Here is a 24,238-nt window from a genome sequence, read left to right on the forward strand (position 1 = left end):
TATTTAGGAAGCAGTCCTAGCAAGCTTGATTAACCAGTTTCCCAGCCCACGATGGATTGGAAATCCCACATTAGAAATGGAGAGAGATGCTATTAGAGGAATCACAGTGATAGTGGCGGGAACTGATAAGCCACCACAGGGCTTCTCCACCTCAGCACAAATGACATTTGGGGTCAGTTAATTCTTTGTTGCAGGGAGCTGTCCTGTGCATTGCACAATGTTTACCAGCATCCTGCTGCCCACTAGATGCCAGTAGCACTCCCTCTATTCGTGTCAACCAAAAATGTCCCCAACATTGCCACAAGTCCCTGAAGGACAAAATCATGCCAGGTGGAGAACGATTGTGCTATAAGAAGAGAGTGACAAACAGTTTTAAAATATTCACAAGAACAACAACAAAACTGCAACAGCCCAGGCCAGTTAGTTAAAGGGGCAGAGCCCAGCATCAATCCCTGGCCCTCAAGGGTGAGTCGTTTATGGCAGAGTCACACCATGCTTTCCACTGACCCAGAGCTTCCCTGGCTGGCTCTCCTGCCCCTCTATCACGCTGATGGAAATCCCCCCAAAGTGGCAGAGTTGTGCTGGCCATCACATTTAAGAAGGCCCCTTCTCAGAAAGAAAGTGGGGAGAAATGTGCCCCCAGAGGGCGGCAGCACTTCCCTGGGGAGGATGGAACAATGGGTTTTTTTTTTTTTTTTTTCTCCTCTCTTTAGCATCCTTTGACAGTGACTGGCACATAGCAGACCCTCACTAAGCTGAGTTGAGTTAAATGCAATTTTAAAGGTTTCTACACTGACTCCATGTTGTTTTGGGACTCATTGGAGGCCGAGATCCTCTCAATACTTGGAGGCCCATCTGCAATTCTGCCTCCCTGCCCTGGGGCCTCTCTCCCATGACCCTTCCCACCTCTCCCAGAACCTTGACCTCCCCCCCCCCCGCCCCACCTCCACCCTGCCCCATGCTTATCATGTAAGTAAAGAGGAGGTAAGAGGCTCTTAGCCCAGTCAGAGCCCCGCTGTGGTGCAGACAGTCAGATACATGGGGTGTTCGAGGTGGGCAGCGCAGGCCCCTTCTCCCTCCCCTCAAGGGGTGTGGAGGATTGAGAGCTGGCCCACGGAGTCTTGATCTGTAAAGAGGTACTGCGGTCGACATCTGGGGTCTCTCAAATCCTAGTCTCCTCTTTTTCTTCAGAACGTCAAAAACCTGAGCTGAGTCGGATTAACTGCTGTCTGGCCCCTGAACAGGATGGTTGTGTGTGCACACGTGTGTGTGAAAATGTGTGGGTGACTGTGGGCGTGCTCGGGAGAGGGAGGGAGGGAGCGTGGGAGGATGTGGGACCATGTTCGCGTGTGCGCATGCGCTTGCAGGGCCCGAACACAAGGTTTCAGCTTCAGGTTATTCAGGGCCTGGATTCGGTTGCTGGAAGCAGGTATTGGGTTGGCCAAAAGGTTCGTTCAGTTTTTTCGGTAAGATGACTCTAGTAGCACTTAGTTGTCTTTAACTTCATTCAAAACAGTTTTGTTAGTTTGTATGTGACAGTTGTCATATCAGCCTGCATTTTAAAAAAGACTCATCAAAATTGGTGAATTTTTGTGTAGCCATTTTAATATGGAAGAAAAAAAGCAACATTTTCGGCATATTATGCTTTATTGTTTCAAGAAAGGTAAAAACGCAACCAAAATGCAAAAAAAGATTTGTGCCGTGTATGGAGAAGGTGCTGTGACTGAGCGAACACGTCAAAAGTGGTTTGTGAAGTTTCGTGCTGGAGATTTCTCACTGGACGATGCTCCAGGGTCGGGTAGACCAGTTGAAGTTGATAGCGATCAAATCGAGACATTTATTAAGAACAATCAACGTTACACCACATGGGAGATAGCTCACATACTCAAAATATCCAAATCAAGCATTGAAAATCATTTGCACCAGCTTGGATATGTCAATCGCTTTGATGTTTGGGTTCCACATAAGCGAAAAAAGCCTTCTTGACCGTATTTCCGCACGCGATTCTCTACTTAAACGTAATGAAAACGTTCCGTTTTTAAAACAAATTGTGACGGGTGATGAAAAGTGGATACTGTATGAGAATGTGGAATGGAAGAGATGGTGGGGCAAGTGAAATGAACCACCACCAGCCACACCAAAGGCCGGTCTTCATCCAAAGAAGGTGATGTTGTGTATATGGTGGGATTGGAAGGGAGTCCTCTATTATGAGCTCCTTCTGGAAAACCAAACGATTAATTCCAACAAGTACTGCTCCCAATTAGACCAACTGAAAGCAGCACTCGACGATAATCGTCCGGAATTAGTCAACAGAAAACGCATAATCTTCCATCAGGATACTGCAAGACTGCAGGTTTCTTTGATGACCAGGCAAAAACTGTTACAATTTGGCTGGGAAGTTCTGATTCATCCGCTGTATTCACCAGACATTGCACCTTTGGATTTCCATTTATTTCGGTTTTTACAAAATTCTCTTAATGGAAAAATTTTCAATTCCCTGGAAGACTGTAAAAGGCACCTGGAACAGTTCTTTGCTCAAAAAGATAAGTTTTGGGAAGATGGAATTATGAAGTTGCCTGAAAAATGGCAGAAGGTAGTGGAACAAAAGGCTGAATACGTTGTTCGATAAAGTTCTTGGTGAAAATGAAAAATGTGTCTTTTATTTTTACTTAGAAACCGAAGGTACTTTTTGCCCAGCCCAATACCTCAGCTGGAGGCCTCTTTCATCCCAGCGGCGTGGGCCTGGGCATTTCCTTTTGCACTAGAAACGGGTGCTGCCGTTAGTCATGCCAGTGACTGGACAATGGGGAGGCCAGGCTGGAGAGCCAATGCTCCCTCCGAGCTGGTACAGGGCCACACCGTCAGACTTTCGTCAGGGACAGTCCAGGAAAGAATGGCCCGTGGCAGGCGTACAAGGCTCCTGGACCATGGCCACTAGACAGGAGGGTCACATTGCTGGACGTCAAGGTTGACGCACACAGCCTGGCATGGGCCCCAGGACCTGAGCAGATCTTTACCGTCACCTTGGAAGAGGTCGAGGGGCAGGGAAATTTGCATCATGGGAGTTCCCAAAGGCTCTGCCCTAAGAGATCTGATCTGAAATCCAGGGTTAGCCGTGGAAGAAGTTGGCCTGGTCATGAGTCCAGTCCCCACTGGGTGCTAGTTTCCAGTGCAGGGTCCATGACAAACTCTTGTTCCTGCAGCCAGGAGCCAGAGACACTGAGAATGACAGTTGCAGGAAGACCCTGGGACAATCTTTCAGGGTGGCCAAGATGAACTGGGAGTTCCAGAATAACCAGCAGAAGGTACAGCAGAGAAAAGGATGAGGAGTCACACTGAGAACACACTTTGGGGGACATGTCCCAGGCACCGTGCCCAGTGCTGCATCATATACCAGCTCGGGGATCTTCAAAGCAAAGCCCAAGGGCACTGGGGCACTAGACGATTCAATGGACAGATGAGCAAACCGAGGCTCAGAAAAAGGAGATGATTTTCCTGATATCACACAGCCATTAAGAGCAGAGCCAGCATTCAAGCAAGGTCAAGAATGAGGTACAGAATGTCCAGCAATCAACAGACTGGTTAAATAAATAATGGTTTATTTATGGAATACTGAGCAGCCATTGACATTTCTTGGTAGAAGAATATTTAATGACCTGGAAAGATGTTCAAGATATACAGTTGAGTGGAAAAAAAAAAGAAGCAGGTTACAAAATGGCATGTGCAAATGGATTGTTAAAAAATAAAATACAGAGGTGTGATTTCCAAGAAAAAAAATCAAAATATTAGCAGAGACGATCTCTGGATAACAGGAGTAGGTGTGATTTCTATTCTATGTCTTCATCCATTTTTTCTTACAAGGATCATTTTGTAACAAGGACACACCTGACAGAAGGAGCCCAGGTAGTGTTTTTGGGGAGGAAGGGAGGGGCTGGATTCCAGGGCTGAGTGGACCGGACGGTGTGGTAGGAAGCAACACCGTCCTCCGAACACTTGGACTTTTTCTGGATCAGGCAGCAGGCAGAGCTGGGTGCCTGCCTCTGCTAGGGGAAGCCGGGCCTGGCTCTGTGTGCACCCGTGATTGAGTTCCACCCCTTTGGGCCTGTACTCGCAGGGCAGGTGGGCGTGGGGAGAGGGCAGCGTTGGACTGGGTTTATCCTGGGTGTGCGTCGTGTCGTGGGGAGAGCCGGGGACAGTTGCTTAAATGCGTGCCTCTTTACCAAGTCTTCAGTTTAGGGGCAGCAGGGGGCTCGCTCAAAAGTCACGAGCGGCCGTGTGAGCTCAGTCCTCTGGAACCGTGGGTCTCAAACTTCTGAGGCCCAACAACAAGCCTGCAAACATTTACAAATATTTTATAATACTTTAATAACCTGAAAGTAAATTTGTTGATAATATAACCTACCTACAGGCATAATATATATTGTCAGTCAATCTGATGCCCTAACTGTATTAGAAAGGAAAAAAATAGTTTCTAATAAAACAACAAGTATTTCAATATGTAAAAGCTCAGGCAAGACTATACAGTACAAGACAGCATCCCCTCACCTCCACCACCGCCACCAAAGGCACACACAGATTTCCAAAACTCTCCCTAGGGGAGATTCAAGCCAGAGGACCACTGATTAGAGTAATCATCCCTGGTGTATAGTGAATGCTTTCTCAGAGCCAGGCTCTCTCTCTCTCTTTCTCTCTCTCTCTCTCTCTCTCTCTCTCTCCATATATATATATATATAAAGTCATCTAATCTTCACAACACTATGAGGTAGATGCTCTAATAGGCCCATTTTACAGATGAGAAACAGAGGCCCAGAGAGGTTGAGTTACTTGCCCAAGGTTGCACAGCAAGTGAGCCGGGGAGCTGGGGTTTGAACCCTGGCAAACTGGCTTTCCTGGGGGAGGAGGCTCAGCCTGAGGGAACTGGGTCAAATCTGAGGAGCATGGCCCCAGGCCCTCTGAGCTGCAGTGTTTCTCAACCTCAGCACAATTCATATTATGGGTTAGATAACTCTTTGTTGCGGGGGCTGTCCTGGGCAGAGTGAGATGTTTAGCAGCATCCCTGGCTTCCACCCATCAGATGCCATTACACCCCCAGCATCAGCAACGACCAAAATGTCGCCAGACATAGTTAGAGAGCTACTGGGTTAGAGAATCAAGGCAGAATCTAGAGAAGGCACAACCTGAGCCAGGTCTGCAGATACTGGAGAATTTCTGGAACTAGAGAAAAGCGGGGCAATGCCCTAGGGGAGGGATGGGAATGACATGGGTATGGCAGGAGTGAGTGGTTGTATGGAGGACATGGGAAAGCGGGTCTGGGTGGCCATGTGCACAGAGATAAAGAGAAAAATTGAGATCATGTGGCCAGAAGGAGGGGCAGCTGCCTTCCTTCCTGGTTCCTCTCCCAACTTCACATCCTGCCCTGAGAGGGGACCCCTGATGAAGACAGCACCGGAAAATGATTTTGGTTGAGAATCCCACATTGATCAGAATTTACTTGGCTTTTCCAAGCCCACTGCACCCCCCTCTAAAGGTTTGCATGACTTTCCGACCCTCAGATGAATCACTCCCACACGTGGAGATCCATCTCCCTGTTTTGTAACCTCCCCTCATTCTTAGCCAGTATCCCAGCCACACCTTCGTGGGCCCTGAGAGCCATTTGCAGTCTCCTCAGCAGGCAGGCGGAGAAGGGGTGGGGGACTCCTGGCCTGTAACGCCGAGAAGGGCGAGGAGCAGGGGAGACAAATGCCTTGGGCTGATCAGTGAGGAGCCCCCTGCAAAACCCCCTTCACCTCTTGGCTCTCAGCTGAGTCCCTCTGGGGGAACAGGCGATTCTCAGACAACCCTTTGGCCACTGCACTTGGCTCTTGACTGGAATAATTAGATCTGGAGCCAGGAATGATGTCATGCCTCTGCGGGAGACTAGAGGATGACTTTGAGCAAGGCATTTATTGTGGCCTCAGCTCTCTTCTTTGTCTAGTGAAGTGGGGTGGACTTGGTAAGTTTTAACACTCTTGCACTGACATTCTGATTTGAAGATGAAAGCCTAGGCAAGTCCCCCTTGGAAGAGTGTGGCAGCCATGGCTTTGCATACCCAACTCACTTCCCCTCCTTCTTCCTCTAGTTTCCCTGTGAGCCTCTCTCCTTCCCCAGGTGGTACTGATGCGGCTGTCAATATGATGCCCTACCTTATTCCAAGAGTGTAAGGGTGGGCGAGTGTCCCAGGCAGAGGACCCTCCCTATGTTGATTGGTTCATTAATGGACATGCTCCTGTGTGAGCCAGTTAAGACTCTTCCCTGGGATATGGAAGACAGAAATGATGTTTAAAGGGACTTATTAGGCTAGAAAGGTGTGAGTCTAAGGCTACCAGCTGTCATCTTCCTGACACAAGAAGAAAGCCCATCTATAGAATAAAGCCAGGATACAGAGCACAACAAAGCTGAGAGCCCAAGAGACAGATAAAGCCTTGATAACATTGTTTGAATCCCTGGATCAAACTGTGCCTGACCTGATGCCCAGTTGTGAGTTAATTCTCTTTTTGCTTAAGCTAGTTTAATTTGGGTTTCTGTAACTTACAACTGAACCAGTCCTAACTAATACAGCCCTTCAGCAGTAGGGCTATGCGAGGGGGTATTGAGTATATGGAGGGGTAGAATCTGCCAGCTTAAACCTCCAGCCCAAGGCAACAAACCTCAGAACCGCCCCACATATCTCTCCTGCCATGTGCTTTGACAATCCCTTAGCTTCAGCCTTATGGAGGGGCACTCTTCTAACCTAACCCATGACCCAGTGCCATCATGCATGTTTTTCAAGCCCAAAGCTTGAGAGCAGTTTTGAAAAAGGATGTCCTTGCCCCAAGTCACATAGCACCCAGGAAAACAGGCAAGTGGAATCTGTAATGCACAGCTTTGCTATGGACTGAGCTGTTTCCTCTCAAAATTCGTATGCTGAAGCCCTAACCCCCAATATGACTATATTTGGAGACAAGGCTTTTAGGAAGCAATTAAGATTAAATGAGATGGTAAGGGTGGGGTCCTGACCAATAGACTTGGTGACCTTTTAAGAAGAGGAAAAGCTAAATCTCTCTGCAAGCACGGGCTCCAAGGAAAGGCCACATGAGCACAAAGCTGGCAGGCAGCTGTCTGCTCACAAGGAAGAGGGCCCTCACCAGAACCTGACCATGCTGGAGCCCTAATCTCAGACTTGCAGCCTCCAGAACAGTGAGAAAATAAATGTCTGCTGTTTAAGCCACTCAGTCTATGGTATTTTGTTATGACAGCCAGAGCTGACTGAGGGACACTCCTCTCCACCCCCACCAGAAGGCCCCATGTGGTGGTGAAGAAATAATTCTTAGCCAAGAGTTCTCAGCAGTTACCACATGCCAGGCTATTCTAAGCGCTTTCCATACCTTAACTCACTGAGTCCTCATAACAACACTCCGAAATAGGCAACATTACAGGTTTCCCCTGATATCTGAAAGCAGAGAGTTCCTACGAAAGCTTTTGTAAGCTGAAATGGCATAAGCAAAGGAGTTACCTTAGGAGATGAAGCACAGATGCTCAGACACAGTTCAAAGCTATGGTAACTTGATGCTGAGATGCTGACTGTAATTCCTGGGAAGGAGCTTGGTGGGGCCACCCTCATTGCTTGGGGTGCACGCTGCCTCTACACTGCTTGCTGCAAAACTAACGCTGAACGCTATCTGCACTTTACGCCTTTTTTTCATAAAAGCAAAAATCCTCTTTGGATTTCAGTTAGCAAAAACAGGTACTAATGTAGGTCTTTTGTAAAAGCGAAGTGGCATAAAGCAAACTTTCAAAAAGCGGGAGATACCTGTATAACCATTATACAGATGAGGCAACTGAGGCACAGAGAGGTTTGGGAAACAAGGTCACACGGTAATACTGTAAAACTGGATTCTAACCCGGCAGTCTAAATCCAGCACTCCTCAACCCCGAGAAACTGAGGAAGGAGAGAAAGGCAAGACTGCCCACGACCACCTCAGAGAATCATCAGAAATGGAAGACCCTGCATTCAGACACCGGACAGTGCTGTGTGGGAGAACAAACTTGGTTCCCAGCTTGGCATAGTCCACAGGACGTGACCTGCCGCTGCGTGCCCTCCAGGGAGGTGCCATAAGGGCCATTCTCCATTCAGTAGCCCTGTGACCTTGCCTAAGTCATGTGAAAAACAGGAGGTAGACAACAGCATGCTCAAAGCCCTTCCCATTCATTCTGTGGTTCTAAAAGCACACAGGCGCAGCCCCTCGGCATGGGGGGTGCTGCCAGAGAAACTGTGTGGAATCAGGTCACCCAGCATGTCCCCACTGGGGTCTGTTAATTCTGGCTCAGGGCCTGGCACGGATTCCAACTCACCCCTGAGGATAGCAGAATCTGCTTTGCCCCCAAACATCCCCAAGCGCTGGAGCTGAGGGCTTACTCCAGGCCCACTCCCTCTGAGACCTTTCTGGAAGCATCCAACCCTAGTGGCCAAGTGCCACTACATCACGACCTGGCCAGGCCCCAAAAAATCCTTGTGTGATGGGGCGTTGAATCCTTCCAAGACTCATCTCCTTGTCTCCAGTGGTCCCCAGTGCCTGGGACCCTGGGCTGGTGTAAAATGGTGGGTTGCAACCCCTTGTAGGAATGGACTCAGACTCCACCCCCGTGCTCAGATGCCCTGTGGGATGCTGGAACCAGGGACTCGGCCCATAAAGGGCCTCTGGGGTCTCCTTGTAATGGCGCCCAAGACCCACCAGGTGTCGCTGTGTAGCCGGCGCGATGAAGGGTGATGGCGGGAGGATTTTCTCCACCACCGACACTAGGGACTGGGGAAGCAAAGGCAGGAGGCCCGGGTGGAGCAGAGTGGTGGCCCTGTCCCCCGGCCTGCAGGCCAGCGGAAGCACCCCCTTCGAAGGCACATGTCGTGATCCGTGAGCCTGGGGACAGCAGAGGTCTCCGTCCAAGGCCTGAAATGAGATAAGGCGGAGGTGGGAGAGCAATTTCCGATCTGTCTGCCAGGCCACATTTCCCCATCCCAGCAAGCCCGCCCTGGGACTGGAGGCGCCCTCCCACCCGCTCCAGGAGCTCCCCTCAGCTTCCTGGGGCCCTGCCTGGGGCTACCCCAGCCCCACCCACAGAGGCCAGCGAGCCATGTAGACTGCATGCATCTCTTCAGGGCCAGAGAGCAGAGCCCCTGATCTCACCCCCAAGCAAAGCTGGTTCAAAGTCAGGCAGGGCTGGGAGACTCAGACTGGTCACTTCCAGCCTAACCAGAGCCCCAAAGGCTTGTCACCCAGAAGCCAGCAGGCCCCGACACTGGCTTCCGTCCCATCCTCCTCCGGCCATGGAGGGAGACGGGAGGAAATATGTTTTTTTGTCCTCACCTATTCCAGCCTCTAAATCCTGAGGCTCCACGTACTGGAGGCCCTGGGTATTGCAGTGGAAGGACTTGGAGCATTTTAATTTCCTCAGGCTCCACCCACCTGAGGACAGCTGTGGGCTCACTCTGCAGCTCCCAGAGGTCGAGTTACATACAGTTCTGGCACTTCTGGCTCCCCAGGTGGGCCTCAAGGGAGGGAATGTCAGAATGCAGAGGGGTGGGTGTCCCCCACAGGCCTGGGGCTCAGTCCCTCCAGCTCCAAGCCCTTCTGTCTCTGACAGCCACGCAGAGGCCACCACCTAGCTCTTCCCTGGAAAGGAAAATCAAAGGGGTTGAGGGGGGGAAGAAGGCAGTAGCTCTGTGAGTGACTCAAAGCCCCATGGGTGAGATGGAAAAGGAAGGCAGGGGATGGGAAGAGGCCCAAGAAAAGCAGGGGAGGCAGGATGCACCCTCTGCAGGTGTTGGGAGGCAGGGGTGGAACAGCCCAGTGAGGAGCCGGCTGAGATAGGGGGTTGAGGGGTTTGGTCTGGGTAATGGCTACTGAAGGTATCACGGGGGTGGTGGGTGCATCTAACTAAAAAATTCTGTTAGCATAAATCACCCACTGTCCTTCCTTTATGCATCAAAGCACAAATACAAACTGATCACCCACTGGAGGCTGCACTGTGCCAGGCAATATAAGGGAGACACCAGAAGCATCCTGTTCCCAAAGGTGTTACGGTCTAGGTCTAGGCAGGGAGACAAGACTTAAGAACAAGAACACTTGTGTGTGTGTGCATAGCATGCAACATTGGCTGAGAAAGCTCGTGATAACTGTACAAGTGTGTGAGACCCCAGCTATTAAATGTTTGCTCATTTATGGCTGCTCCCTGATCATTCCTAGCATAAAAAAATACAACAAACATACAAGACTCCCAGAAGCCCTGCCTGATTTCCAGTGTCTGCTCAAGATTTTGCACCTATGTGTCTGTGCATGTGTGTGTATGTGTGTGTGTTTGCATGTGTAAGACCAGGCATATCAGTAGCATCTGTAGCTTTGTGCTTGGGAGTCCTAGATGAAGGAGTTTCTAAGAATTGTTGCATGTCAGAGCAGCAAAGGAACCCAGGGGTCCCATAGGCCTCTCACTATACAGAAGGGGAAGAGAAAAGTCCAAGGGCCTAAATCATATGCCTCGGGTCACTCAGCAGTGAACAAGGTAATAAAATTGGCCATGAAGCTTATCTCATGTAAGGCTGACACGTGGGCTCACTGGAGGGCAGAGGTGGAAGCGGTGTGGAAGTGGACTACGGGAACACTTGTTTCCTCTACAGCCTATGACAACAGTGGGGAAGGTGGGGACACGTGGTGTCGCTGTGCCAACCTGGGACACGACAGTCACGGGGAGACAATGAAGGAAAGCGGTTAAGGGCTGGGCTCTGGAGACAAACTTCTGTGGCTGGAATCCTGGCCCTATTACTTACTAGATGCTTCTTAACATCTCTGCACCTCCGTTTCCTTATCTGGAAAATAGCCCACCCATGCCCCCGACTCCAGCCGTGGGACAAAGCTGGCACCCCTCAACCTGCCTGCTTTCAACCTGCCTTACTTTCACCAGGAGGAGGCTAGAGCTTCTATCTGTGTTGTCGGGTTTGGGAATTACAGGGTAAGTCAATGAAAAAGGAAGCTCATGAGCTGGGAAGCCCAGAGGGTGAACTCTGGGTTCCAGCAGTGGTCTCCGGCCAAGGTGGGCTTGCTGGAATCCTGCTGGCCAGGAGCATTAGGCAACAGACTGATGCAGCTCCTTTTAACTTTTATCATTTGCTTTACTCTCTTCATTTCCACCCCTGCCCTGCATCATCATATGTCAAAATCAGCAGGAACCATGGAGCCGGCCTTGTCTTCATTTTAGGACAGAGGACCCTGAGCTCAGACGAGAATATTTTTTCTGTGGCTGGTGGGAGCCTCGCCAAGCCTGCCGAATCCAGGCTGGCCACAGCTCAACCCTCTAGGCCGGGTACCAGGCCTTCCTTAGCAACTGCCCCTGAATCACGGCAGAGATCACTCGCTCGTGGGATCTGGCCCCCGGGGTGGGTCCCTGTGAAGAAGCCACACTTGAGCCTGAGCCGGCAGAGCTGGCGAGAGGAAGCGCGTGGGCTCCGCGCTGGCACGGGGCCGCCTGCCCCTCCACCCCTGCAAGAACCCGTGACAAACAACCTTGCCTGGTGCCCGAGCGCCTGCCAAGCCCTGTCGCAGTAAAACCCTGGCAGATTCCGTAAGGAGTCCAATTTCAGCCCAGCGGGTGGGGAAACCAAGGCAGCGAGAGCCCAATGTGACCAAGCTCACACACAGTGCTGGCAACCAGAGGCGGGGCATCCAAGGCTGCAGGCTGACCCCTGAGCCATTGGGCCACTCCAGCCAAGGCTCTGGGCCTGGCACAGAGCAGGAAAGAACATTGCCTGGATTCCTGTCAGCAGCAGAGCCCAGAGAAAGACCCAGCGCGTTCCATCCAGGAGTCCTCACTGCGGTCCCCTCTCTGCAGGGGTAAAAGAGCCACTGGGGACCCCCAGGAGCTCCCTGGGGCATCAGGTCCAGGCCAGGAATCCAGCTCTAGAGCATTCCAGCTCCCAGCTGAGTGCCTGGAACAGCAGACATCAAAAACCTGGCAGGCAGAGGGAGAAGGGAAGATTAGATCATTACAGCAGAATGAAGGCAACCAAGAAACCCAGGGAGGGGAGGAGGGCCAGAGGCCAAGAATGTGTTCAAGGCAACCTGAAAACTCCTTCAGATTAAAGCTGGCCCAGACACTGGCGGCTTCCCCACTGCCTGAGTTACTGGCCGAGGAAAACCTGGTGCGTCTCCACCCTTCTGGGGGCCCAGAGCTGGTCCACACACGTGTGTGGCATCGGCACCTAAGTGTCACGAAGGCATTGGGGACAGTAAGCAAGTTCGGTGCTCCGTGTGCAGACGCACATTTGGGCATAAAACACCCATGTGCAGGTATACACAGTAGTGGGTGCGTGTGTTTGTGTGCAGTCTACAAACATGTTTTCACCAAGCTCAACGAGAAGCAATCAGTCATATCCGTGGAATCTTAGCAACCGCCATCCTCAGAAAAGGCTCCTGCCAGCTGGAGCTGCGATGAGTCAGCAGAGGCGGCTGGGGTGGGGGAAGGAGGCGAGCTCTCGCCCTGGAGCCGGCCTCTCCCTTCTCCCGGCCTGGCTGCCTCGCCTGGGTCACTGCTTTGGCACCGATGTCCGAGAACACATTCCTGGAACTGGCCAGCACAGGCCGCTCAAGGGTTTTTCCCTCCTCCTCCCTTTCCTCTCCCCTGCCCACACCCGCCCTTCAATTTTTCCTTCTTGCTGCAAAACCAAAACACTGCACTCACGAGTTCAGGAGCTGCGGCCAAATGGCAGGAGCCAGCGGCGGAGGGGTTGGGACATAGGAGCTGCCCAGACCCAAGGAGGCCAGGGGCTGAGGACACCTCCCGCCCACCCAACCCCCCCCCCCCCCCCCGCCGCCCCCGCAGGGCCCTGCTGGGGACTGCTGAATTCGGCTTAAGTCCTATGGTGCTAAAGTGTCATTGCCTGGGGCTCCAGGGAACAGGAGTTCAAGGTGGCTCCCAGGGAACCGGACTGTGTCTGCCTCTGCCCCATAGCAGAGCCCGAGGTTGCTACCACGGATGACGGGCGGGAGGCTGAGCGGAGGAAGAGAGAGGCACCATGATTAATCAGGACTCTATTGCCTGAGCGCATGTTCATTTTATCTTCACAGCAACCCTCGGGGTGGTAGAATTATCACCTTTTAGAGGTGGGGAGATGGAGGTGTAGACAGATAAAGGGATTTGGCCCAAGGTCACGCAGCTATTAGCAATGGAGCTGGATGGAATTAAACCAGGCTGGAGCCGCCTTGAGGGTTTTTACTGATGGACCACACATCCTTTCTTCCTGGGCTGCACCCACCCTGCGTGTCAGGATCACTGCACCTACGTAAAATAAATACAATAAAAACCAAAATGGCTATTGCTGTCCCCTATCCCTCTCCCCTCCCGAGAGCGAACAGATCTGGGTGAAAAGCCATCTGCAACCTCAGCAACAGTGGCGGCGGAGGCAGGGGCGGGAACAGCCTGGCCCAGCCTGAATCCCTGGCCTCTTTACTGGAGGCAGGAAATGAATAAAAGCTAAATGAGTCTGAAAATGCCAGGAGGCAGTGTTTATCCCCTTCTCCCTCCCCCTCCCCCTGGCAAGGACCGTGTATAGTTACAGTTTAATCTTGGAAATGCCAGACAGCTGTTCCCTGTTGCTAAGAGACTGGCCCACATTATGCAGATGTCAGGGACCTCAAATGTCTGCCGGAAATTACAGATCATGTTGGAGGAGCAGAGGGGCCTTCTCTCGGCTAGGGAAGCGCAGCAGGAGACACCCCCACCTCGGGGTGGGGGTGGTTTGTAGACGGCAGAAATAAGGGGCCCACCCCTTCCCGGGTCTTCCCCTCTGAGGATCTGGATCCTTCACTGTGCCCACCCTGGCTCCCTCCTTCCTGCATGTCCCACTCCACATCCATCCAGTCCTTCTACCTTGGACAACTGTACAGATGCCCATCTCTACCCTTCCCCTCCAGCTTTCCTTCTGGAGCATACTTCTTCCCTCCAGTGTCCTCTGTCTGTCATGCAATCTTCCCTGCCACCGGGATGCAGCTGAGCTGGCTGGGACCGAGCTGGGAGGAGAGACGGGCCCCACCCAAGGAGGAGGGGATCCCAATCCCTGAGCCCCCCTCACCTGGAGCTGAAAATGGATGCACATGCGCGCGCTCACGCACCCTCCGTGACATCCTCCCTCACCGCCCCCACGGAAACCTAAGGGAAGGCCATTGCCATGGTAACCACAGGCTACAAGAGCTGCTGCATCCCTGGTCCCTGGGGAAGGGGAGCTGCCATCTGGGCAGAGGGCGGGGGAGGAGGAGGGGAAGCCCTTTTCCAAACCCGCACTGTAACATGGACCCTGACTGAAAGTGACAGAGGAATCTATCAGGGCCCTGGAGTGGGAGGGGGCGGGCACAGCTCTTCAGGCTGGAGAGGGGCTCAGAGAGGCTGCCGGGTGGTGCCAAGGGAGCAATGGCACCCGCAGGGTCTGAGGGATGACTGCTGGGCGTTGTGGAGGGGTGGGAGATGGGATGGGAGATGGGATGGGGCCTGGGTGCAGAGTGGGCACTGAGTGCCTCCTGTTCCCCTGAGAGTCCACTGGGTGCCTTGAGGGCAGAAACTTTATCGCACTGCCCTTGCATCCGGGTGGTATCTGCTCTCCCTGCTGCCAGCTGAGTGACCTTGGCTTCCTCCAGCCTCATAAAATAAAGCCAGGCATACTTTATGTGTCATGGAAGGTGGCTGTGAAGTTAAGAATGGTGCGCGCGCGTGTGTGTGTGTGTGTGTGTGTGTGTGTGCCCATAGATCAAAGTGCTTTAGAGGAAGGTTCCTAGAAGCCCCATGAAAGCAGGGCCATATTACCACCCATCCCTGGAGATGCTGGTGAGGCTGGTGGGAAGGCGATGCTATTTACACAGCTTTCCTTCCACGTGGCCAGATCTTCCTCCCTGCAAGTGGACACTACCCTCAAAGAGGGCCTCACTGACTTTGTGCCCTGGCTCCTCTCGCCAGCTCCTCCCCTTGCATGTTCCTACAGCAATGGTGATGTCAGATGGGGAAACTGAGGAACAGAGACTTCCAAGACCTGCCCGAACCATCACAGACCATTAGCTCCTCCATGGCCCCTCAGAGCTGCCAACCCTGTACCCGTGTCCTCCAGCCTCAGCCCCTGCCCTGGATTTAAACCCCAGGAGGGCCATGACCTCTGTCTCCACCAGTTAGATGCCCAGGTCCCTCCCCAGTGTGAGCTGGGCAAATAACCAGACCTCCTTAGCTCTCCCTTCGCCTTCTGGAAAATACAAACGTCTTAGGGTTGCTGTGAGGATTGGATGAGATAAAACATGTAACCTGGGCTTCCCTGGTGGCGCAGCTGTTAAGAATCTGCCTGCCAGTGCAGGGGACACAGGTTCGTGCCCTGGTCCGGGAAGATCCCACGTGCCGCGAAGCAGCTAACCCCGTGCGCCACAACTACTGAGCCTGCGCTCTAGAGCCCGTGAGCCTCAACTACTGACGCCCGCACGTCTAGAGCCCGTGCTCCGCAACAAGAGAAGCCACTGCAATGAGAAGCCCGCGCACCGCAGGGAAGAGTAGCCCCTGCTGGCCGCAACTAGAGGAAGCCCACACGCAGCAACAAAGACCCAACTCAGCCAAAAATAAATAAATGAAAAAAAAATTTTTTAAGTATATAAAAAAACACGTAACCTGCTGAGTTCCGGCTAAGATGGCAGTACATTTCAGTTCCTGTATTAAAGTGTAGCCAGTCACTGGGCACTGCCTCCTAAGAAAGGTGTCAGGTTTCAGCAGTGTGAGAAGGGGGAACTCCTTGGGCTGCATGCACACCTGCTCTCCCCTCAGCACAGCAACTGGTTTCTGCCTCTTTGGAAGGTTCTAGAAGGGTTGTCCAGGACAGTGCACCTGGGAGAACTCTGCGGACAGGCACCAGCCATAAAGACCTGGGAGGTTCTTTGGGACCTCAGAGAAGATGCTGCTCCAGAAAAGGAGTGGATGGTGGAGGATGGTGGGCCACTGCCCCGCCCCCCCTCCCCCCCCCCCCCTTCTGGCGGCCGTGTAAACTGCTGAAACTGCTGAGCCAGGAAGGATTTGGTGCCGAGCAGGAGCCACTGAGACCGAGCATGGCTGGCTCCCAGTTCATTCAGCCACACGCGGCCCTCTGAGGCCTTCACTTGGCAGGAGGGAGGACGGGGCAGCTGCTCAATCTCATCTTTGTTCATCTTTCTCTCTCCCCTCGGCCTCTCCCCATTCTTTCATTTCCTTCCCCCCAGCTTTCTCTCTCCCTCATTCACTTTCTCGCCCTTTCTCTGTTCCCTCCCCCTTTCATCCTTCCCTTGAAGCTGATTTCTTGCTTTCTCATCCTTTCTTCTTCCTCCGAGCTCAGAATCACACTTGGCAGGCAGTCCTCCCTCCCACCTCCCTCCCTCCCCTGTGTCCTTCCCTCCACCCTCTCCTCCAGCAGCTTCTCTTCCCTCCCCCTCTCCATTTCCTCCCTCCTCCTCCTTCCCTCCTGTTTCTCCTTTCTCTCCCCTCTTATCCTCCACCTTCTCTCTCTCTATCTCTTCTTCACTTAAAGGAGACACTCTTGAGTCCACAGACAGACAAAGCCAGGTCAAGGTCATCCATCAAGCCCTCCCCAGCCCTGATCTGGGAGATTGGGGTCCAGAGACCAAGATCAGAGCTGAGCAGAAAATCAGAGTAGGTTGGAGAGAGTCTGTCTCGGCGTCCAGACAACCCCTAGGGCACCTGGAACCCTCTCCCTACCTGGGGTTCCTATGCCAGGCCACCTGCTTCTTACAAACGCCCCACCTGGCTCCCAGCTCCCTGCTGCGTATGCTGCCAGTGGAGCAGGGAATGTCTGAATCCTGACCCTCCCTGGCTCTGCTTACCTCCTTGCTCTCTGCCCTGGTGAGTACAGGTGAGAAGGCAAGAAAGAAATCAGAAGGGATAATAACCTGCTTCGAATTGGAAGGAAATGGCTGGGGGAGGGTTGTTCCATATATGAGGGGCACGTTGTAGTAGGAAAAGCATGAGGCTTTGAAGCCAGACAGGCTGAGCTTGAATGTTGACCCTATTTCTTAGTAGCCAATGACCTTGAGCAAGACACTCTCTGCATCTCAGTGTCCACCTCTGTACAATGGGGATAGTAAAAGAGCACCTCCCTCCCAGGGCAGTGGTGAGAACGCAGGGAGAGAACGCAGAGGAAGTGCTTGACACTCGATGGCTGCTCCTACCTAAGCGCCAGTTTTCTCTCCTTAGAGAAAGAAGGCTCCGTGGAGGAGATGGGTTTGTTCTGGGTGTTGAGGGATGGATAATAATAGTAATCATACTTCTATTTTTGTTGACACCAGGTGCTATGCTAAGCACTTTGAATGCATTGTCTCCTTTAATCCCCAGCAACCTTATGAGGCAGTTCTTTTCTTTTTTAATCTCTGTGGCTGGAAGTTGAGGCTCAGCAAGGCTAGGCAATTTGCCCCAAGTCACACAGCAAGGTGGAGAAGCAAAATTCTTAACTCCTCTGCTATCACTTGGGGTGGGGGTGGGGCATAGCAGAGTGACAGCTGGCAAGACCAAGCCAACCTGCAAACCAGGCACGAGCAGGGAACAGGGAGGGCCTGGCTGTGGCTAGGGGGAAATTCTAACTGAGGCCACCGCAAGCCCACTGCTCCCCCTTGGGTCCGAATCTGAGCCTTCCTATTTCCTGGGTCAGTGCTCAACCAGCGCCAGAATTCTTGCTGTTGAACCAGGTGGGGAAGGGAGGGGTGGGGTCCAGGTTCCCATCTCTGGAGCACCACGTCCCGGACACTCCCCCTCCTTCCCACACACACCCCCTGCAATGCTGATAATCCCCGAGGTTCCGTCCCCCCCCCCCCTTGTATGGCAAAAATGATCTCTCTTGTGTTTTTGCCACCCTGTGTTGTATAACGGGGATAATCGGCTCCTTCTCTGGGGAATCAGGGCAGGCCCTGTGGGGCTACTGCCTGAGATTACAAACGGGCGTGGGGAAAGAGGGCAGTGGCCGCGGGACCGCAGGCGGCAGGTAATTTATGGGAAAGAGCCGGTGGTGAAACCTTAAGACAGTTTCTGGTGAGAAGAGGGGAGCCAAGAGGACATCAGCCAAACAGGTGTAGTTGCCCCACCTCGGTACCCTTCCCCCCCATCCTTCCCCCCCACCCAGCTCAGATTACACTACGCCTGGCTTTCAAATAGAACTCCGCAGTTTCCATGGCAACTCACCCACGTGGTCTCCGCCTTAGAGGCTGAGGCGGGGAGCTGTGAAGGGCAGCTGACAGGAGGCAAGAGGCGCTCCTGGTGGGTGAGGCCAGAGTCTCACCCTCCCAGGCCCTGCCGCCCCTCCGACCTTCACCCTTCCCTCCAGGGCACCTGGCTGAGGCCCCACAAAGACCCCAAGGAGAGAGGAGAGGGAGCACCAGGACAAAGAGGTGGCAAGATCACTTCCCTCAAATGTGTCCTTGACCTGAGCCTTCCTGTGCCACTGCCATGGGCCCTGGGACAGCATCTCGTCATCGTCTGGCCTCTGTTCTCTTCAAGGAGAGGTCAGGGGAGAGCCTGAGTAGGAACGTGCCTTCTGTTGTGTCTCATCATCCCTTCCTGTGAACCGGGGTCAGCGTCCTGTTCTGGAGCTGGGGTTTGAATTCTTGCTCCGCTGTTCTGAGCTGTGTGACCTTGGGAGAGGGGCTTGACCTCTCTGAGACTGTGTCCTCTTTACAATGGGAATGGGCACATCCACTTCTCCGTGTTGTCAGAGGGGAGCACATGAGACAACATTTGGGAAAGTACTATGTGAAAAAAGAAACATGTAAAAGAGAGAGCAGCAGAGAAGCTCCAGGTGAAATAGGAGGGCACTCAGAGCCCACCCTTTGCCTCTCTCTGTGGCCAGGGTCCCGGCTGTACTACAAAGAACCTGCAGTTCAGAAACCCTTGTATTAAAGCCCTGATTTTTTTTTAAGCCCTCACCTTCCTGTACTGTGTCTTGATTGATCTTCCCAGGACTTGACCCTTTACCAGGAGCATCTCCTTCTGGCCAAAAATCTAGTGCAGAACCAAGTGCCCCGTGAACGTGCCTCGCTGCCCTGCCTCCATCATTCTGATGCTTTGGGCCGGTGAGGCTTTCCCTGTAGAGGACAGCAGCACATCCTTCTCTGGGTGTTTCCGCCCTTTCTCCCCTCCTGTCTTTAGACTAGGAGACTCCCTTGTGGTCTCTGGCTGGCAATTTCTCTCCAGCCCTGCTTGTGGGGACTCACTGGGGCTTGGTCCCCTGAGAGACAGCCAAAACCCTGGGAAGCCGAGCTTGGCAGGGAATGCCAAGGGCAGGGAGAGGAAGAAAGAGGCCAAAACGCCTGCCACACTCCCTACCCCAGCAAAAGGGGCTTGAACTTGGCCATTTGTGTCTCTCTTCCCCCCAGTCTCCAGGCACTGGCTCAAGAGGAACCCCACAGGCTACATACAGTCAGCCACCCGCTGGAAACAGCATGCCCCTTCCCTTCTCCCAAGAGGCCCTGGGTTTCCCTGAGCTGCTTCCTCGTGCCCTGGGACCCTGAGTGGGCTGCCTGCCTCCCTCTCTGGGCCTCTCTGCCTCATCCATCAAGTGGGGGGTGATCTCCAAGGGCCCCCTTGGCTCTAAAACACTGACTCGGCAACTCTCTGCAGCTGGCAGAAGCGCCTGGCCTGCAGCCTCCCGCCCCACAGCCCAGCCCCCTCCTTTCCTTTGTCACCTCATTCGGCAGTGCCCCCGAATCCCGGAGAGGGTGGCTTTCATTGTTTTTTCTTTATTTTTATCAAAGGGTATTTTTTGTCAAAAATTGTGTCTCCCCTGAGACAACGCAGCCTCTGAGCAGGCTCCCCTTGTTTCCATGGTGACAGCAGCTGGCTCACATGTGTGGTTGCTGTAGAAACAAGGCTGGTGGTTCTCCTCCCCTCCTCCCCTCCCCTCTCACTTTCCCTGCCTTCCTCGTCACCTCCTTCTCCTTCACACCACAAATATTAGCGAGAGAAAATTGAAAACTTCACACTACCTGGGAGGCAAGAAAAAGCAACGGAAGTTCCCCACCCCTGCCCGGCACCTTGGGAGCCAACTGGGTCCTGGCCGCTGGCTGGGCCATCGCCATGACTGGGCCCACGGGGCGCATCTGCAGAGGCCCTTCCTTCCCCACGCTGCAATGTAGCTGTTCTGATCCCCAGCGGCGTGGGGTACAAGCAGCCTTGAGTGCTCTAGACAAGGAGCCAGGCGAATCCTGCCTCGGACAGGGTAGGGGCCTGCGTTCTCCCCGCCCAGGACAGAACCTACCCCAGACGTGTGTCCGGCACCTCACGTTACATACAAAGCCTCTTCCTGCCACAGAGTAGATGTGTGAAAGAAAAGGAAGGCTTCTGGGGAGGAAATCAATGGCAGTAGAGATGCAGGCAGAGGAGAGAGGAAGCATACGGGAGAGTTCTGTCTTACTCGTCAGTAGATGTTATATAGGTTATGTGTAATTTTTCCCACTGACATGTAAGCTCTTAAAGGGTGGGAGCCCTACCTGACTTGTCGCTGATGAATCCTCAGTGTCTGGGGGGAGAGAGAAAAAAATAATATACACCAAAATGTTCATAGTGACTTTTCTAGGTGGTGATCTTATTATAGCCTTTTTGCTTCTTTTCTTCAGCCAACGTGTATTAAATGTATAAAAAGAATAAACAACAGGTTTATTTGTTTGATCTTGGAGAAAAGAGGGAAGGGAACTTGAAAGAGGCCAGAGACTGGCCCAAGTCAGAGGCTCTTCTCCCTAAAGGCTGGAGCAGGTGGTGGCATGACTACCTGACCCGGCCTCTTGTGTCACGCGCTGGGGCCAGGAGAGGTGAGGCGATGCTCCACTGTGGCCTAAAAGAGGCGCCAGGGATCTTAAGTTAGAGCAGGAGAGAAAGGCTGTCAGCCCAGGGAAGGGCAGGCGGGGTGAGACTCTGGCATCTGCATGTATCGAGGTGACCGCAGTGGGGCTGTGAGGCCCAGGACACAGTAGCAGCCCAGGCAGGCCTCACCCCGCTGTATGTACTTCAGCCCAAGGTGGGCGCTGGCACCCCCTCCCCATACCCCCGTCCCCGCCCTGTCTCTCAGGCCTCAGGCAGGGAATTTGGCTCCACTGTGCTAGAGCATGTGTGAAAGCTGCCTGCAGGCTGACACTGCCAAAGGGGCAAGTTCCAGATCTCCGTCTCCGTCTCCTGAGAGGCAGGGCGGGGAAGGCCTTCTCAAGGTCAAAGAAAGTGTCACGCAGATGCTTGTCCTCAGCCACGGGCACCCGTCTCTGTCTCCTTCCCCCCACCTGCAGTCAACACACTGGCAGCGGACCCAGGCGCATCGGAAATCCGAGCACCCTGGGGGACGGGCGGTGGGGGGATGTAGGGGCCTGAGAGATCATGCGAATGTTCTCACCGTCCCCCCATTCGATGGACAGACAGACAACAGGGGAGGCGAGGGCTGGCCTTGGCTCACCCCTGTCAGCTAATCCTGCCAGGCTTAAAGGCAGAGAGAGGGACAGGAGGAGAACAAAGAGGAGAGGCCGAGGAGGGAGGGAAAGCCGGAGAAAGAGGAGACCCGCTCTCCCTGCCACCCAGCCAGCCACGGGGGAGAGAGCCTTGCCTTGCTCCGCTGTGCTCCTCGGTGAGGCCACCAAGAACAGACTGGGAGGCGCTGAAGGTCAGGGATGGGGGGCGGGAACGAAATGCGGAGGGTCAGGATTTTTTGTGATGGGGGGTTGCATTCAGTGCTTGGTAATTTAAAAAGCTGAAAAGTCAGGTTTGTACTTTTCAGGTCACAAAACCTTCATAGCAAGAAAACCACCACATCACAAGGCTCTGATTTGCCTGGTACTACCCAGTCTGAGCCAAGGCCCTGAAGCAATGCTGTCTTTCTGCTGTCTCCTCACCAAAGCCAAGTAAAAGTGCCTCTAGGGTACCGTCCAGCTTCCCTTCTCTCTGGTGCGGGAGGACCAAGGGTCAGAAGGCCTGGCAGTGAGTCGTGTCCACTCTAAAGTCTCAGAGAAATTGCCTCTACAACACCCCAGATGAGAGCTTCCTCCACCCTCTGCTTGAATGCCTTCTGTGACGGGGATCTCATCTTCTTACAGATACGTCCTCTCCCTAATCCTGGGTTTCAGTTTTCTCTCGCTAATATTTATGCTACCCTTTTCATTTAAAAAGAAAAAAAAAAAAAAAAGCTGTGCTTTCTATTCCATTATCTTTACAGAGAAGATCAATGACAAATAGCATCTGGGTCTATCTGTCATCCATGAAGGCTAAACTAGCTCTCACCCCAAGCAGGTTTTCCTGATTCTAGCCAAACTTTTAAAACTCCCTACTTTCCCTTCACCCCACTCTCTGAAACACTGTTTTGCCCTTGGCCCTTTCTGCAAGCCTGAGCCCCATGCGGGGGGCAGCAGGCTGGGTCCTATTCTTGCCATCTCAGATGCTCCTTTATTCTTGCCTTTGGTTCTGCGTCCTTCCTCCAGCTTTGAATGTGTCCTTCTCCAGCCTGAGCTCATCTGCCAGCTCTGTGATGATGCACTTCATCTCTTAGGCTCCTCCCCTTCTCCTTCTCATCAGGACCTTTCATGGTTACACAGTCAGAATTTTGTTTTCGAGGGCCTCCCAGACTAGCTCAACATTCTTCTCTTAAGGCTCACCTAGAGGATCATGCCTGTCTTTTCCTTCTGTGTTTGGAATGTTACCTGACCAAGTTAGGTATGCTAGTGTCCTCCTCTCAGTTTCTTTGAAGTGGGAGAGTGTATTCGTTTCCTAAGGCTGCAGTAACAAATTACCACAGACTGGGTGCCTTAAAACAACAGACATTTATTCTCTCACAGTTTGGGGGCTAGAAGTCTGACATCAAGGTGCCAGCAGGGCCGTGCTCCCTCTGAAGGCTCTAGGGGAGGATCCTTCCTTGCCTCTTCCAGCTTCTGATGTTAGCCAGCAATCCCTGGCGTTCCTAGGCTTGTAGGCTGATTACTCCGATTGCTGCATCCATCATCACATAGCTTTCCCTGTAGGTCTCTCTGTGCCCGTGTCCATATTTCCTTCTTCTTATAAGGATACTATTCTTTGGACTTAGGGTCCACACTACTACTCCAGTATGGCCTCATCTTAACTTGATTATACCTGCAAAGACCCTATTTCTAAATAAGGTCACATTTGCAGGCTCCTGGTACATGTGACTCTTGGGCGGGGGACACTGTTTGACCCAGTGGGCGCCCTCACCCTCATCTTTCACTTCTCTCTCTCCCCTACGCCCACCACCCTCAAAAGCTTTCCAGTCAGCCCGGCTCTTCCTCCTTCACATCCTGCCAGTCTGCCCCAGTTCACCATCCTGACAGACGGGCCCTTTCCATTCAGCGCCGACTCCGGGGCCAGTCTGAGTCCTGGCTTCCCTGTTTCAATGTGGAAACTTGAGAATGTTACTTCACCCCTCTGGGCCCCACTTGCCTGGCCTGCAAAGTGGGGATAATAGAACCTACTTTATAGGATTGTTGCGGTGATCAAGTGAATTCCTCTTTGCAAAGAGAAGAGCGATGCCTGGCACGGACAAGGCCGCAGAAGTGTGAGGTACCATTTCAGGCCTTCGTCATTTCAAGCATGGATCACTGCAGCAGCTCCCGAGCCAACTGCTTTCCGGCTCCAGTCTGTCCTCGAAACACAAATCTTACCATGTCACCTATATGTGTTCCCCTGCCTTCAAGTCAGGTCCAAAAATTTGCAGCGGAGAACATAGGACCTTTGGCAAGGTGGCTCTGACCTACTTGTGCCCCCCCATCTCATCTCTCGCAGTCCTGTGCGTGTACACACATGTACACACACACAAACACACAAAGCCACACTGTGACCTAAACGTAGCCCTTGGGAAGCCCCAGGCTCTTTCCTGCCTCTCTGCCTTTGTACTGCGGCTCCTCTCCCCAGACGTCTGCTCCTTCTCCCTCGAGATAGATTAAGCTGGGTCCACCGTCTCCAGGACACTGACCCCCGCCCCCAGAGCCTTCCAGCCTGCGTCTGGGCTCTGTCATCTGGGGCCCTGCCCTGTGTCTGCCCCTCACAGCTGTGAGCTGCTCCAGGACCAGGACTGTGTCCTTTCTCTGCATCTTTGGACATTCCCTGGGACACAGCAGGTGTGGACGTGAACGACGCACACGTAAGGAAACAATACCTTATCGTCCAGACCCTGCAGGACTCCTTTGATCTGCCT

General features: G+C 53.0%; 1 long non-coding RNA gene across 1 annotated transcript; it reads right to left on the minus strand.

Moving 5' to 3' along the window:
* Positions 1-3,727: 3,727 nt before the first annotated feature.
* On the minus strand, positions 3,728-24,238 carry LOC133085614 (uncharacterized). Its single transcript, XR_009699571.1, has 4 exons — positions 24,200-24,238; positions 9,480-9,686; positions 8,751-8,963; positions 3,728-4,331 (listed from the first exon to the last, which is right to left on the minus strand). It is a non-coding gene; the product is annotated as an uncharacterized LOC133085614 (long non-coding RNA).

This window comes from Eubalaena glacialis, chromosome 2 (assembly GCF_028564815.1).
Source record: "Eubalaena glacialis isolate mEubGla1 chromosome 2, mEubGla1.1.hap2.+ XY, whole genome shotgun sequence".
In the NCBI taxonomy this organism is placed as follows: domain Eukaryota; kingdom Metazoa; phylum Chordata; class Mammalia; order Artiodactyla; family Balaenidae; genus Eubalaena; species Eubalaena glacialis.